General features: G+C 39.3%; 1 long non-coding RNA gene across 1 annotated transcript in view; it reads right to left on the reverse strand.

Annotated features, from left to right (window-relative positions):
- Positions 1-6,904: 6,904 nt before the first annotated feature.
- Positions 6,905-15,899, reverse strand: part of LOC130276657 (uncharacterized) — a 98,302-nt gene continuing 89,307 nt past the window's right edge. Inside the window, exon 4 of the long non-coding RNA XR_008845206.1 lies at positions 6,905-6,978. This is a non-coding gene — a long non-coding RNA (uncharacterized LOC130276657). The remainder of the gene's footprint in view (positions 6,979-15,899) is intronic.

Below are 15,899 nucleotides of genomic sequence, written 5' to 3' on the forward strand. Positions count from 1 at the left end.
TGCCGCACGCTATTAACCCTTTAGACGCGGCATTCAAAGTTGAACCCCGCGTCTAAAGGGAAAGTGAAAGCATGCCGTTTAGCTCAGGGAGCTGTTCGGGATAGCCGAAATTGCAGCATCCCGAACTGCTTACAAGACAGCTGGAGGATCCCTTCCTGCCTCCTCGCTGTCCGATCGCCGAATGACTGCTCAGTGCCTGAGATCCAGGCATGAGCAGTCAAGCGGCAGAATCATCGATCACTGGTTTCCTATGAGAAACCAGTGATCAATGTAATAGATCAGTGTGTGCAGTGTTATAGGTCCCTATGGGAGCTATAACACTGAAAAAAAAAAGTGAAAAAAAAAAGTTAATAAAGATCATTTAACCCCTTCCCTATTAAAAGTTTGAATCACCCCCCTTTTCCCATAAAAAAAACACAGTGTAAATAAAAATAAACATATATGGTATCGCCGCGTGTGGAAATGTCCAAATTATAAAAATATATAGTTAATTAAACCGCACGGTCAATGGCACGGTCAAAAAATTCCAAAGTCCAAAATAGTGCATTTTTCGTCACTTTTTATATCATGAAAAAATTTATAAAAAGCGATCAATAATCCTATCAATGCAAAAATGGTACCGGTAAAAACTTCAGATCACGGTGCAAAAATAAAAAGTTCTAGGGGTCAGAAGATGACAATTTTAAACGTATTAATTTTCCTGCATGTAGTTATGATTTTTTTCCAGAAGTACGACAAAATTAAACCTATATAAGTAGGGTATCATTTTAATTGTATGGACCTACAGAATAAAGATAAGGTGTCATTTTTACCGAAAAATGTACTACGTAGAAACGGGAGCCCCCAAAATTTTTTTCAATTTTGTCTCACAATGATTTTTTTTTCCGTTTCGCCGTAAATTTTTGGGCAAAATGACTGAAGTCATTACAAAGTAGAGTTGATGGCGCAAAAAATAAGCCATCATATGGATTTTTAGGTGCAAAATTGAAAAAGTTATTATTTTTTAAAGGCAAAGAGGAAAAAACAAAAATGCAAAAACGGAAAAACCCTCGGTCCTTAAGGGGTTAATAATGTACGATGGGTATTGCACCTTGTTAAAAGAGAAAAAAAAAAAAAAAGGACAGAAATAATGTGTCTCATAGTTTTTCATTAACTCTTGTCTTCACAATAACGTACACAAAATTGTGTTAAAGGGGTTTTACTAGTTGGCTAGAGGCCGCAATATTCCACCAGGCTTCATAGCGCTATGTGCCAGGTGGACAACTGTGACATATCTGGAAGTAGATGTTACAGGGAGGACAGTTCCTCAAGTAATGATATTTCTACTCAAACTTGGCTCCCTATGGTAATTGGAAGATGAGCACGAGAATGTGGGTCTCATACTAAAGTCTGCGTGTGTCGGGGACGACATCAAATTTTGTGGGGGAGAGGGAAAGGTATGACAAAAACAGGCACCTCCTAAAAATAAACTAATACATATTTATTAAATGTCCAGCTTCAGCCATCTAGGAGTATAGCTGTCATAATAGGAAAGTTAAATCCATTGCAATTCTACTAAATCACCAGTAGATGGCAGCAGAGTGTTTAAAGCCTGAATGACATAGTACTGCAAATAGCAGGGGGGAACTTAAATGACGTACCTTCAGTTCCTGGCCGGACAGAATATGCTGTTACTATCCTGTCCACCAGACTGAAAGGCTATGATTTGCCATTGCAGGAAAAATGTTCAATAAAAATACTTCTGGTTTCACTCAGCCCGCTCCCTTCGCACATTGGAATTATTGACCATACTTTTAGCATATGTGCAACATAAACGTAAAAAAAAAAAAAAAGGAAAGTCCAAAATTGCTGCTTTTTTTCCCCACATTTTATTAAAAAAATTATAATAGAGTGATTAAAAAGTTAACTGGTCAACTTTTCCTCAGCACAGGTCTTGATGAATCTTTTCCTATGTTCTCACTCGAAGCAATTTTCAGATATAAAAAAACTGCAGATTTTTATGAAATAGAATTTCAGCTTTGGCTATGTTCACACACTGTATTTTTGATCATATTTATAGCTTTAAAAAATGTGAGTAAAGTTGCAGAAATATATACCAGTTATTTCACATATTTAGATTAGTTTTTTTTTTACCATTATTTCTCATTAAAGGGGTTATGCGCTGCCCTGCCTTTCGGAGCTCTGCACGCAGCGTCCGGAAGTTCATTACTCCAAACGCTGTGTGCGGGCTTCGGTGTTCGCGGCCGCCGGACGTGACATCACGCCCAGCCCCCTCGTGATGTCATGCCCGCCCCCTCAACAAAAGTCTATGGGAAGGGGGCGTGACAGCGGTCGCGCTCCCTTCTCATAGACTTTGGTAGAGGGGGCGGGCGTGATGTCACGTCTGGCGGCCGCGAACACGGAAGCCCGCACACAGTGTTCGGAGTAATGAACTTCCGGACGCTGCGTGCGGAGCTCCGAAAGGCAGGGCAGCGCACAACCCCTTTAAATAACAATGACAGATACTTTTCCCTAGACATTAATAGTATACATTAATTTCCTGAAATACTGACTTTTTATGCTCAATTGTACAAACATGTTTTTGTGAAAATGTAAATTCTACAATGTAAAAAAAAGCCATTTAAAGGTTTAAATTGGTGATAGATTGTACATTGATCCGAAAGCTATGTTAGTAGACATTTAAAGAATGATTGGGTTGAAATTGGAAGAGAAACAAAGCAATACTTTAACATTTTAAAATAATAAAAAATAAATAAAAAATAAATTAATAAATAAAAAAGACAGCTGAAAAGCAGAGCAGCACAATTCACGTTTTCAAAGCAATGTCTGAAAGTATCTCCTGCAACATGTGATTTCTTTATAAGATTGAATTTGAGCAGCACACAGCATGCCATTGTGTCACAACCAATAGTATCTATTCAGTTGTGTAGGTTGTAGACAGATGTGTTTGACATTTTGGCAAATGTTGTCTTGACCGTTTTTATTGCCCTTTGTAGACTATAATTGAAGATTAAGTCTTATAATGCAGTTTCAGCAGGGTGTTGTGATCAATATCAAATTCACTATGGCTATGAAACTGTAATATGAACTATTTCTAGAGTCTTAGTTCTGAACTACTTTCAGGACGCCACAAGATAAAATAAAGGTGATAAGATGGACAGTTCACATAAATAACTTGTGATATAGGATGGATACCCAAGGTAAGAAGACAACTGTATCCCCCCTATGAAAAATACTCAATAAAACACACCCAATTTAGGGTACCAAAGACTATGACAAGCTAAGTGTACTATGTAATCAGTTTGGTCTTTAATCCTCACATTGAGCTTTTATTTTATTTACATTGAGCTTTTATTTCCTTAGTAAACCACCATGTAATTGTGTGGTTGAGCAACCACAGCCGTCACTCGCCTTCCCATAGACAGGAATGGAGGGGGCGTTACATCCACCCATGTCTGCCCAAAGTGGAGATTGGCTGCTGGGACCCCCACGATCAGGCGTCTTATCCCCTACCTCCTAGATAGGGGATGAAATGTCTAGGGGTGGAGTACCCCTTTAAGGGGTTACTCTTTATTGTTGTTACTCTTAGTAATGTCACCTTTATGGGGCAGATGGGCTCCTGTTGAGTACCTGTATATGTATAGCACTTTGAGGACATGCGACATACATGTAAGTCACTGGGCCCTGGTGCTTAGCGCACAGTGATGTCTCCCTGAACGGTTACCAAAACAAGCAAGCCATCTCATGGAAAAGGGCAGACATCAGCGATCAAGCTGATGTCCAACATTTATCCTTCAGATGCGGTGGTCAATACTGATCACAGCATCTAAAGTATGTGCGGGGCTCGGGTGAACTCATCGAACCACTTACAGAGCGATTGCAGGGGTCAGATGAGTAAGGATGGCGATCAGAGCTCCGCTCATCTGTCCCATGGGGAGGCTCCAATCTTCTATGGAATGCCTTCTTCATGAATCACCCTTTTTTTTCCATTTTACAAAATGTAAAAAATAAATAAAAAAAATTTGTAAACATATTTGGTATCACCGCATGTTAATCCCTTAAAGGGGTTATCCAGGAAAAAACTTTTTTTTATATATCAACTGGCTCCAGAAAGTTAAACAGATTTGTAAATTACTTTTATTAAAAAATCTTAATCCTTTCAGTACTTATGAGCTTCTGAAGTTAAGGTTGTTCTTTTCTGTCTAAGTCCTCTCTGATAACACCTGTCTCGGGAAACGCCCAGTTTAGTAGCAAATCCCCATAGCAAACCTGTTCTAAACTGGGCGTTTCCCGAGACAGGTGTCATCAGAAAGAACAACCTTAACTTCAGAAGCTCATAAGTACTGAAACGATTAAGATTTTTTAATAAAAGTAATTTACAAATCTGTTTAACTTTCTGAAGCCAGTTGATATATATAAAAAAAGTTTTTTCCTGGAATACCCCTTTAAGGACTCAGCCCCTTTGTGCCTTAAGGACCTTAAGGATATTTTTACGTTTGCGTTTTTTCCTCCTCGCTTTCAAAAAAATCATAACTCTTTTATATTTTCATCCACAGACTAGTATGAGGGCTTGTTTTTTGCTCAACAAGTTGTCCATTGTAATGCCATCACTCACTTTACCATAAAATGTATGGAGCAACCAAAAAAATACTATTTGTGTGGTGAAATTAAAAAGAAAACCGCTATATTGCAAGGTTTCGTTTTCACGCTGTACAATTTACAGTAAAAATGACACGTGTTCTTTATTCTTTGGGTCAATGATGGACATTTATCAACGGGTTTAGTCAGGTTTTCTTTACTATAATTGTCGCAAAATTGTTGCTACTGTGACTACGTTTGTTTTCGTGCGACAATTTGCATGAAGAACAAGAAAAGCAAGAAAATTCAAAATTGCTTACGTGGTAAATTTTTCAAAATAGATTTGCTTTAGTCGGGTATTTATCAACTGCGACAGTCGCAACTGCGCAAAAAAAAAAAAGTCACAACAAGGTTAAAAATTGACTAAATTTACTCCAGCTCAAACATGGAGCAGAAAAAGCTACTACCAAAGTAAAAAAGGAAAAATTGCTTACATGAAAGAAAATTATCAACAGGCTGAAACCAGTTGATAAATAAGTCACACATAAGAAAAATAAAAGTAAGGAAAAAATTACTAAAAAAAAAGAATACATAAGCAAACATTGATAAATGTCCCTCATTATGATTAAAAATGATACCCATGATAACAAACTTTTTTATTACTGTTGTGCTTAAAAAAAAAAATCGCAAACTGTTTAACCAAATTAGTACGTTTAAAATCCCCCTATTTTGTAGACCTATAACTTTTTCATTTTTCCGTATAAGCAGCAGTATGAGGGCTCATTTTTTGCGCCGTGATCTGTATTTTTTATTGATACCATATTTGCTTATATAAAACTTTGAATACTTTTTTTATTAATTTATTTTGGAATAAAATGTTATAAAAAAGCAGCTATTTTAGACTTTTTTTTACGTTCACGCCGTTCACCGTACGGTATCATGAACATTTTATTTTAATAGTTGGGATATTTACGCACGCGGTGATACCAAATATGTATATAAAATTTTTTTTTTACACTTTTTGGGGGTGGAATAGGTAAAATGGGACAATTTACGTTTTTTATTGGGGAGGGGGTTTTTCAAATTTTTTTACTTTTTTTTGCTTTTATTTTTACCCTTTAATAGTCCCCATAAGGGACTATTTATAGCAATCATTTGATTGCTAATACTGTTCAGTACTATGCATAGGACATAGCACTGATCAGTATCATCGGTCATCTTCTGCTCTGGTCTGCTTGATCGCAGACCAGAGCAGAAGACCCATGGAAGGCAGCGGAGGCAGGTGAGAGGACCTCCGGCTGCAATGCCGGCTGATCGGATAGCCGCAGCAGCGCTGCGGGCAATCCGATCATCCATTCAAAGTGCCGCGATGCTGAAGATTCCGTGATATGTATTGATCACGGCATCTGAGGCGTTAATGGCGGACATCCGCACGATCGCGGATGTCCGCCATTACGGGCAGGTCCCAGTAGCCAGGACCTGCCGCTCATGACGCGAGCATCGCTCCGATGCTCGCGGTTATGCATAGGACATAAATGTACGTCCTGGTGCGTTAAGTACCAGCTCACCAGCACATACATTTAGGTCCTGCGCCGTTGAGGGGTTAATGAACCTAACAACGTAAGCATAAAATAAATAGCACATCATGCAGATTTTTGGTTACATCACATCCCAGAAAAAACACAATTAAAAGTGATCAAAAAGTCACATATACGTAAAAAGTTTACCGATAAAAAATGGGGCCTCCTACACTATAGGGGGTCAGAAGAAGACAATTTTGAACATACTTTTTTAACAAGATAAGCTTTTTTTAAAAGTGATACAATGATAGAAAAGCTATGTAAACATGGGTATCATTTCATTTGTATTCACCCACAGAATAAAGAGAACAATTCACTGTAATGTGCAGTGTGTAAAAGCAAAAACAAAAAAAAGTAGCAAAATTGGGGTTTTCTTTTTAGCTCACTGCCACAAATAATAAATTTTTCATTACATTGTACATTCTATAAAGTATACGTGTAGCCGCTCACTCGTGCTACAATGTTCCGACCCACCTGTGCACCGACACGCTGGTCCTGCCGTCGACTTAGTAAAAACGTGTGAAGAAGTACGTCCGGCACTCAAGGTTTGCAGGTTAAACTAAATCTTGCTTTATTAAAGTCTCGGACAGATGTCACATACAGAGAATATGTGTGACGTATTTCGCACCTAGGTGCTTAATCGTAGACTGACATATAATACAAACCACAATTGTTAAAATATGTGAGAGAAAGGTCACATGACCCATTACATCATTGGTTAAGATACAAAGGCAGTAAAAAAACCTGGGATGAAGATGTTGTTTGCGGCTCCAGGGTAGCTGTTCACATTCATATCAAAGATGGTTATTTCTTTTCTTTTCTAAAAGGAGAAATATAGTAAAAGTAAAATTAAGGCTACAGAAACCCCCCAAAACATGTCCCATGATTCTAACCAATGTTGCCATATTATTCAGGAAAGAACATTAGGGGCATGTCATGATCAAATCCAACCTCCTACGGAAACCCTGCGGGTGTCTCGTTTCAAGGAGAAACATCCAAAATGTTTCTCTGTTGTACAGTTTCCTCCTTAAATCACCTCCTCTTAGGCCTAATTTAATCTTTGACACCAGACACCCTCAGAGATTGAACGTCCCTTGCATGAGTGTCCCCAAAGTGCTTTGATAACTAGTGTTGCTCGCGAATATTCGCAATACGAATTTTATTCGCGAATATCGCATATTCGCGAATTCGCGAATACTCGCGAATATAGCACTATATATTCATAATTACGAATATTTTTATTTTTATTTTTTTTCACAGTTCACATCACAGTGATCATCCCTCTCTGCTTCCAGCTTGTGTGGTGTAAAGAAGGCTCTAATACTACTGTGTGAGACTAGCGTGCAAATTTTCGCATATACGAAAATTTGTGTATGCGAATTTTCGCATATGTGAAAATTTGCATACACTAATTTCGCATATACGAATTTTACTTGCACAGGTTTCCATATATGCGAATTTTCGCATATGTACATTTTCGCATACGCGAATATTTGCATATGCGAAAATAAAACGCGAATATTCGCGAATATATGACGAATATTCGTCCATATATTCGCGAATATTCGCGAATTCGAATATGGCCTATGCCGCTCAACACTATTGATAACATGGATATGCCAACCCCATTGTTCCCATCCGCAATGTGTTTCCTAAAGCGTGTCTTTAGTGAATTGCTTGTGCAACCCATGTACTGTAGTTTATAAGTCACACAGGTGGCTACATATACTATTGATCTTGAATTAAAATTAATGTATTCCCGTGTTGGGTAGCTATTGCCTGTGTGACATGAAACTATTCTCCTAGTAAGGTCAATGAAATCACATGTCATGCATCTAAAATGCCTACATTTCCAATTTCTTACCGTATCCATCCAATTCCGCTTTCTTTCTTTATTTGTATTACCATTGCTCGAAAAATAGGCTGGGAGATAGGGTGTAGCCAAGGAGGGACCCCATTTAGAGACAGTTGCTATGCATTCTGAGACTATTTCTTTAAGAATGGGGTCTGTTTCAACACAGGGGTATACTTTTTTATAATCTGTTTGATTTGGTTAAATTGTATACTATACAGAGTGACAAAGAAGGGCTTTCTCCTGTATTATCCTGTAATTGTCCCCCTCCACTGCATCTCCTGGAATATGCTATCAGCTCACTTCGATCTATTTTCTCTACCCTGTTACATGCTTTTGTTAAAATGTCCTCTGTTTAACCCCTGGCTTTAAACCTATTGGAGAGTTCATTAGCTGCCATTTTAAAGCGCTCGTCACTCGAGCTATTTCTTTAGGGAATATTGTGTAACAAGTGTTTTGAGTGGCACGAGGAGGCCAATAACACTGAAATTGTAGTTGTTTCTTTTCTAATATGGAGTGATCTTAATCTGGGTTCTACTACTGCATAAAGTAATGTCAAGAAAATTTACTGAGGTCCCACCAAAGTGGGATATGAAACCCAGATTGAGATCATTCTCACTAATATACTGCATGAACTAAAAAAAAAATGCAACTCCGACACCTTCCATATTATTAACAGATCTTCGATAAATCGGCCGATCTAGTGGATGTCTTCAAAAAAAGGGTTATCTGGAGTGAAAATAAATTGCTGCTCCCAATGAAACATAAATATGTTTGCAAATGAAGGGGATTGCTTAGCTCCCATGGAAGCTCCCCTGGTCTGAAGAAAAACATCGCCATCAAACATAAAATAATTGTGATGTAACAAATTCCGTAGCCATGACGATAAATTCCTTAAGACCAGGGGAGTAGTTGCTGAACCAATCCAAAAGAAGAGAGAGAGAGCTTCAATCCCTTTAGACCATTGTATGGATGGGTAGAGTCCTATTACATAGTAGGTAGCCCATGAGAATTCATCCCTCCATGTCATGTTGTCCAGAATGTTAATTACATGTTTGGTGTCATGCAAAAATGTAGGGTTTATCTTAGGGGTTGTAGGTAGTGGTCCACCCACTCCCCAAGGTGCTCCACAAGGGACCCTATCCCAGCCACTATGGTGGAAAAATACCCTTGTGGACCTTCGGGAGTGAGTGGAACACTGGTATGATGGGGTTGGACACGTGCAGAAATTCTTCCAACTTGTTGTCAATAGCTTCTAATGAAATGCCTTCCTTCAATAGTTTTTTCAAGTTGTTTTGAAAGGCCCTAGTAGGGTCTTCTCTTAATCTACCGTAAGTTGCATGGTCTGACAAGATATCATTATAAAAATTTTTGTGCAACCCTGAATGCAATACAATAATGCCCCCCCTTATCTGAATTCCGAATATTAATGTAATTATTATCACATAACTCTTTCAGTGCAGGCCAAGTTTAAAGATCATGAGGAGTTCATTCGTTTGGAGAAACTGGTGTTGGATAAACTAGATGTCGTTGAGAACAGAATCATGAACATAAAAAAAAGTAAAATTCCAACTGGACACTATGGACTATAATAAAGATCAGGTGTTCACCTGGTACCAGAATAGAGAAAGTGATCCTGACATGCCCCGCTCCATTTTAAGAAACCCCCCACACCAAATATAGATGCAGACACAACTCCAAGTCTAAATCACCCAGGAGGGAGGAGAAAGCACAGGCTCGTCAAGATGCAGCTCCCAGAGATACGAAAAAAAGCCTCCAACAATGCTCCATCAAGTAAGGGAGTGATTCGAAAAAAAACAACAGGGCCCCAAAAGAAAAGCAAAAGGATCAGGTGAGCAGGCCGTCGACATGGGAGAAAGGAGGTATCCACTGTGGTCCCTGCTGACTCCTAGATAAGCCCAGTGACCAACCTATCAGCATGTCTACTTTCTCCTGCACTGACTACCCTTTTGAGCAAAGGACTCAACTTTGTGCCGACATGTAAGTTCAATCTATTTAATACTTTATTGGACGTCAATAATTTGGCACATGGTTTAACACTACAGAAACATTTCTTAACAACAAGTGAGGCATTAGCCACAGGGACTCTGTGCCCGGGACTCATAGGGATGAAAGTCATGTGGACATTGCTTGTACTAATTTTAGAGATCAGAATACATCATTACAGCTTTCTTGTCTACAAAAAGAAAATAAAGCCTTTTGTGATTCTAGTCTACAAAAAGAAAATAAAGCCTTTTGTGATGTGTTACAGTTCCCGTGCCGTTCCACCAACCCTGGATTCTATCCTGTGGCCTCCCGTTCGGAGGCCCTGGATAGATTCCAGGAGTTGGTAGAAAGGGATCTAATTAAATTACAGGAGAAATTTACTGCTACCAAGGGTTACAATAATCTGAATAAAGGTGAGAGAACTGCACTGAAAGAGGTATGTGATAAAGATTACATTACTATTCAGAATTCAGATAAGGGGGGGGGGGACATTATTGTATTAGATTCGGGGTTGTACAGAAAATAAATAAATAATGATATTCTGTCAGACAATGCAAATTACTGTAGATTAAGAGGAGACCCTACTAGGGCCTTTCAAAACAACTTGAAAAAATTTTGAAGTAAGGTGTTGCATTAGAGACTATTGGAAGTTGAAAGGTGGAAGGATTTCTGCACGTGTCCAACCCCATCATACCAGTGTTCCACTCACTCCCAAAGGTTCAAAAGGGTATTTTTCCACCTCCCCTCAGACCCATAGTGGCTTGGATAGGGTCCCTTGTGGAGCGCCTTGGGGAGTGGGTGGACCACTACCTACAACTCCTCACTAAAATAATCCCTACATTTCTGCAAGCATGTAATTAACATTATGGGCAACATGACATGGAGGGATGAATTCTCGTGAGCTACCTGCGATGTAATAGGACTCTACACCTCCATACCATGGTCTAAAGGGCTTGAAGCTCTCTCTCTTCTTTTGGATTGGTTCAGCAACTACTCCCCTGGTCTTAAGGAATTTATCTTCATGGCTATGGAATTTCTGTTACATCACAAATATTTTATGTTTGATGGGGATTTTTTTCTTTAGACCAGGGGAGCTTCCATTTGAGCTAAGTACTCCCCTTCATTTGCAAACATATTTACGTTTCATTGGGAGCAGCAATTTATTTTCACTCCAGATAACCCCTTTTTTGAAGACATTAACTAGATCGGCCGATTTATTGACGATCTGTTGATAACATTGAAGTGTCGGAGATGCGTTTTTTCAGTTTGTGCAGTATATTAGTGAGAATGATCTCAATCTGGGTTTCACGTCCATCTTTAGTGGGACCTCAGTAACATTTTTTTACATTGATTTATGCAGTAGTGGAACCAAGATTGAGATTGCTCTCTATTGGAAAAGAAACAAGTACAAATTTGGTGTTATTGGCCTCCTCATGCCACCCGAAACACATGTTACACAATATTCCCTTTGGAGAGATGTTCCGGATAAAAAGAAATTGCTCAAGTGAGAAGTGAGGAGCATTTTATAATGGCAGCTAATAAACTCTCCAATAGGTTTAAAGCCAGGGGTTACACAGAGGACGTTTTTACAAAACCATGTAACGGGGTAGAGAAAATAGATCGAAGTGAGCTGATATTTTGAGAGCTGAGCATATTCCAGGAGACACAGAAGAGGGGGACAATTACAGGATAATAACAGTAAAGGCAGAAAGAGAAAGCCCTTCTTTGTCACTCCGTATAGTATACAATTGAACCAAATCAAACAGATTATAAAAAAAGTATACCCCTGTGTTGGAAACAGACCCCATTCTTAAAGAAATAGTCTCAGAAGGCATAGCAACCGTCTCCTTGGGCTCCACCCTATCTCCCAGCCTATTTTCGAGCATGGGTAATAAAAATAGTGTTGCTTGCGAATATTCGCAATTCAAATTTTATTCGCGAATATAGCACTATATATTCGTAATTACGAATATTCGTTTTTTTAATTTTTTTTATCACAGTACACATCACAGTGATCATTCCTCTCTGCTTCCAGCTCGTGTGGTGTAAAGAAGGCTCTAATACTACTGTGTGAGACTGGCGTGCGAATTTTCGCATATGCAAAAATTAGCATATGCGAATTATTGGTTATGCAAATTTTCGCCTATGCTAATTTTCACATACGCGAATTTTCGTATATGCGAAAATAAACGCGAATATTTCGACTATGCGAATATATGACGAATATTCGTCCATATATTTGCCAAATATCGCGAATTCGAATATGGCTTATGCCGCTCAACACTAAATACAAATAAAGAAAGAAAGCAGAATTGGTTGGATACGGTAGGAAATTGGAAATGTGGGCATACTTGATGCATGACATGTGATTTCATGGACCTTACTAGGAGAATACTTTTATATCACACAGGCAATAGCTACCCAACACGGGAATACAATAATAATTCAAGATCAATAGTTTATGTAGCCACCTATGTGACATGTAAACTACGGTATATGGGTTGCACAAGCACTTTGCTAAAGACACACTTTAGGAAACACATTGCGAATAGCAAGAACAATGGGGTTGGCATATCAATGTTATCGAAGCACTTTAGGGACACTCATGCAGGGGACATTCAACCTCTGAGGTTGTCTGGTGTCGAAAAGGTTAGATTAGGCCCAAGAGGAGGGGATTTAAGGAGGAAACTGTACAACAGAGAAACATTTTGGATGTTCTTCCTTGAAACGAGACACCCGCAGGGTTTCAGTAGGAGGTTGGATTTGATCAAGATATGTCCCTAATGTTCTTTCCTGAATAATATGGCAACATTGGTTAGAATAATGGGGCATGTTTTTGGGGGTTTCTGTAGCCTTCATTTTACTTTTACTATATTTCTCCTTTCAGAAAAGAAAAGAAATTGCCATTCTAATGTATCTACTTGACGGTTAGGTGGATATGGATGTTGCGACTTGCAGGTTGTAGCGCTTGTAGGGTCTGTAGTAACGGAGTTATCAGATAATGATATTTCCATTGCGGTAACCATCTTTGATATGAATGTGAACAGCTACTCTGGAAGACGCAAACAACATCTCCACCCCGGGTTTTTGTACTGCCTTTGTATCTTAACCAATGATGTAATGGGTCATGTGACCTTTCTCTCACGTATTTTAACAAGTGTGGTTTGTATTATATGTCAGTCTTCGATTAAGCACCTATGTGCGAAACAAGTCAGACATATTCTCTGTATGTGACATCTGTCCAAGACTTTAATAAAGCAAGCTTTGCTTTTACCTGCAAACCTATCGTAAAATTAGAGGTGTCAAGTACAATTGGTAGCACAAAAACAAATCCTCATATGGGTCTGAGAATGAAGGAATAAAACGTGAGAAGGAAATAATGAAAGTGCAAAAATTTAAATTGGCTGTGTCCTCAAGGGTATGGCAATTAATACAGAGTAATGTACTGCAACGTAAGTCATATAATTATTGTTTATTGTTTAGGTATGTTGCTGTGTATTTTTGTGTGTGTCTTTATTTAGCAGAGTGCGCCTGTACATTCCCTTGTTTGGTTGTGCTGACTAGCTTTGGCTTTTGTATTACACCTCACTTTATGCTATACACATAAGGCCAGGGTGAAATTACTGTTATTACACTGAAGATCACATCTGCAATCAGGAGCTATTGCTCATTTGATGCAATATATAATTTTTGTTGTACACAATATATATTATGACGATCCGTCTTGGGGATTAGCTCTGGGATCGTCCTAGACCACGCCACAGGATGCGTTTCTTCTCAATAAACCAGCAAACAAACGCTTATAATGCAAATCTGGCACCTTTCCAGTTTTATTAGACAGGTTGCAGGGAAAGAAATAAACAAAAAGCAGGAACAAAACAAAATCCTAGACCGTCTGGTCACTGACTTAACAGATCAGCTTGTCCTGACTAACAACCACTGAGCTTGCCTCAGCCGGTTAAACATATGTCCCCTGCAACCTTCTACTCACAGTTCATGTCACTCTCTTTGAGCCACTCATAGCTCGGGCTGTGTACCCCTCAGCAGGCTCTGTCTCTTCCCTACAGCCCACATGCTGTCTCCTAGGAAGAGCCCACATTAGACTGACTCTCCATCTTATATACACACCTCCCTTCCCTCCTGCCTCATTACTTAAGAAGCAGGTGAGAGCTTCTGCAGGGTGAGCCAAGGAAATACACCCTTTCCATGCCACACTGCCACAATATATATATATATATATATATATATATATATATATATAAAAATATGGGTTTACTCCAGGGTGTGCTGGGGGTGGAACTAGTGCTCAATATGGATAAAAAGCCTGCTGCCTGCAGACCTTCTCATTTCTGTTTTTGTGTGGTGAGAAAAGGTGAAAGGGATAATAGTAGACGGTTGATATGTGTCACCGAGGTTCCTGGCCTTGGTAAAGTGAGAGCCGGTAGTTTTTCCAGTGTCCGTACTGCATGTTGCAGATTGTAGCATAGCTGCAAAGCTAATCCGGGATGGCTCTTACTGGGAATAGTCAAGTGTTGAGTCCACAATCCAGGCTGCCTTTTGCTGGCCTTAAAGGCAGCTTGCTTCACCAGCTGGGAGAGGATTTGCTAGTTGCAGCTCACACTGCCAGAGAGCTGAGTGTAAAGATCTTCCCTGAGAGTTTGGAAGCTGGTGAGCAGTCTGCCCGGAGGCTTAGAAAAGACTTGCTTGATGCCGCATGGCATGGACTAAACACCTAAGGAATACAGGTGGACTGTTGTTACTTTTTCCTTTGTTCTGCATTTAAAGACTGTTTGCTGTTTGTCAAGTGTGAATAAAACACTGAACTTTGATTTGAAAAGTCCTGTTTCCGTGCTTCTATGCTGCAACCGCACCTGTCTGCAAGAGCGAGTCATCACAGTGGCTAAAATACTGCCTGTAAATTTATGACACACAAAAAAAAAAGTCCTGGAAATAACATGTTTACCCATCTTTAACCCCATAAGGACTCATGACGTACCGGTACGTCATGAGTCCACTGCCGATCTATAACGCGGGGCCATAGCAGGTCGGTCCACGGCTCTAACAACGACCGGCACCTAATAGCGCACGGCATTGATCATGCTGCCACGCGCTATTACCCTTTAGACGCGGCGTTCAAAGTTGAACGCCACATCTAAAGTGAAAGTGAAAGCATACCGTTTAGCTCAGGGAGCTGTTCGGGAGAGCCGCAGTGAAATCGCGGCATCCCGAACAGCTTACAGGACAGCCGGAGGGTCCCTACCTGCCTCCTCGCTGTCCGATCGCCGAATGACTGCTCAGTGCCTGAGATCCAGGCATGAGCAGGCAAGCGGGAGAATCATCGATCACTGGTTTCCTATGAGAAACCAGTGATCAATGTGAAAGATCACTGTGTGCAGTGTTATAGGTCCTTATGGGAGCTATAACACTGCTAAAAAAAAAAAAGTGAAAAAACAAAGTGAATAAAGATAATTTAACCCCTTCCATATTAAAAGTTTGAATCACCCCCCTTTTCCCATAAAAAAAAAAAAGTGTAAATAAAAATAAACATATGTGGTATTGCCGCGTGCGGAAACAATTCCAAAGTCCAAAATAGTGCATTTTTGGTCACTTTTTATGTCAATAAAAAATGAATAAAAAGCGATCAATAATTCCTATCAATGCAAAAATGGTATTGCTAAAAACTTCAGATACCGTCCCATACGCAGAAAAATAAAAATGTTATAGGGGTCAGAAGAGGACAATTTTAAACGTATAAATTTCCCTGCATGTAGTTATGATTTTTTCCAGAAGTACGACAAAATCAAACCTATATAAGTAGGGGATCATTTTAATCGTATGGACCTACAGAATAAAGATAAGGTGTCATTTTTACCAAAAAATGT

This window comes from Hyla sarda, chromosome 6, assembly GCF_029499605.1.
Source record: "Hyla sarda isolate aHylSar1 chromosome 6, aHylSar1.hap1, whole genome shotgun sequence".
Taxonomy (NCBI): Eukaryota; Metazoa; Chordata; class Amphibia; order Anura; family Hylidae; genus Hyla; species Hyla sarda.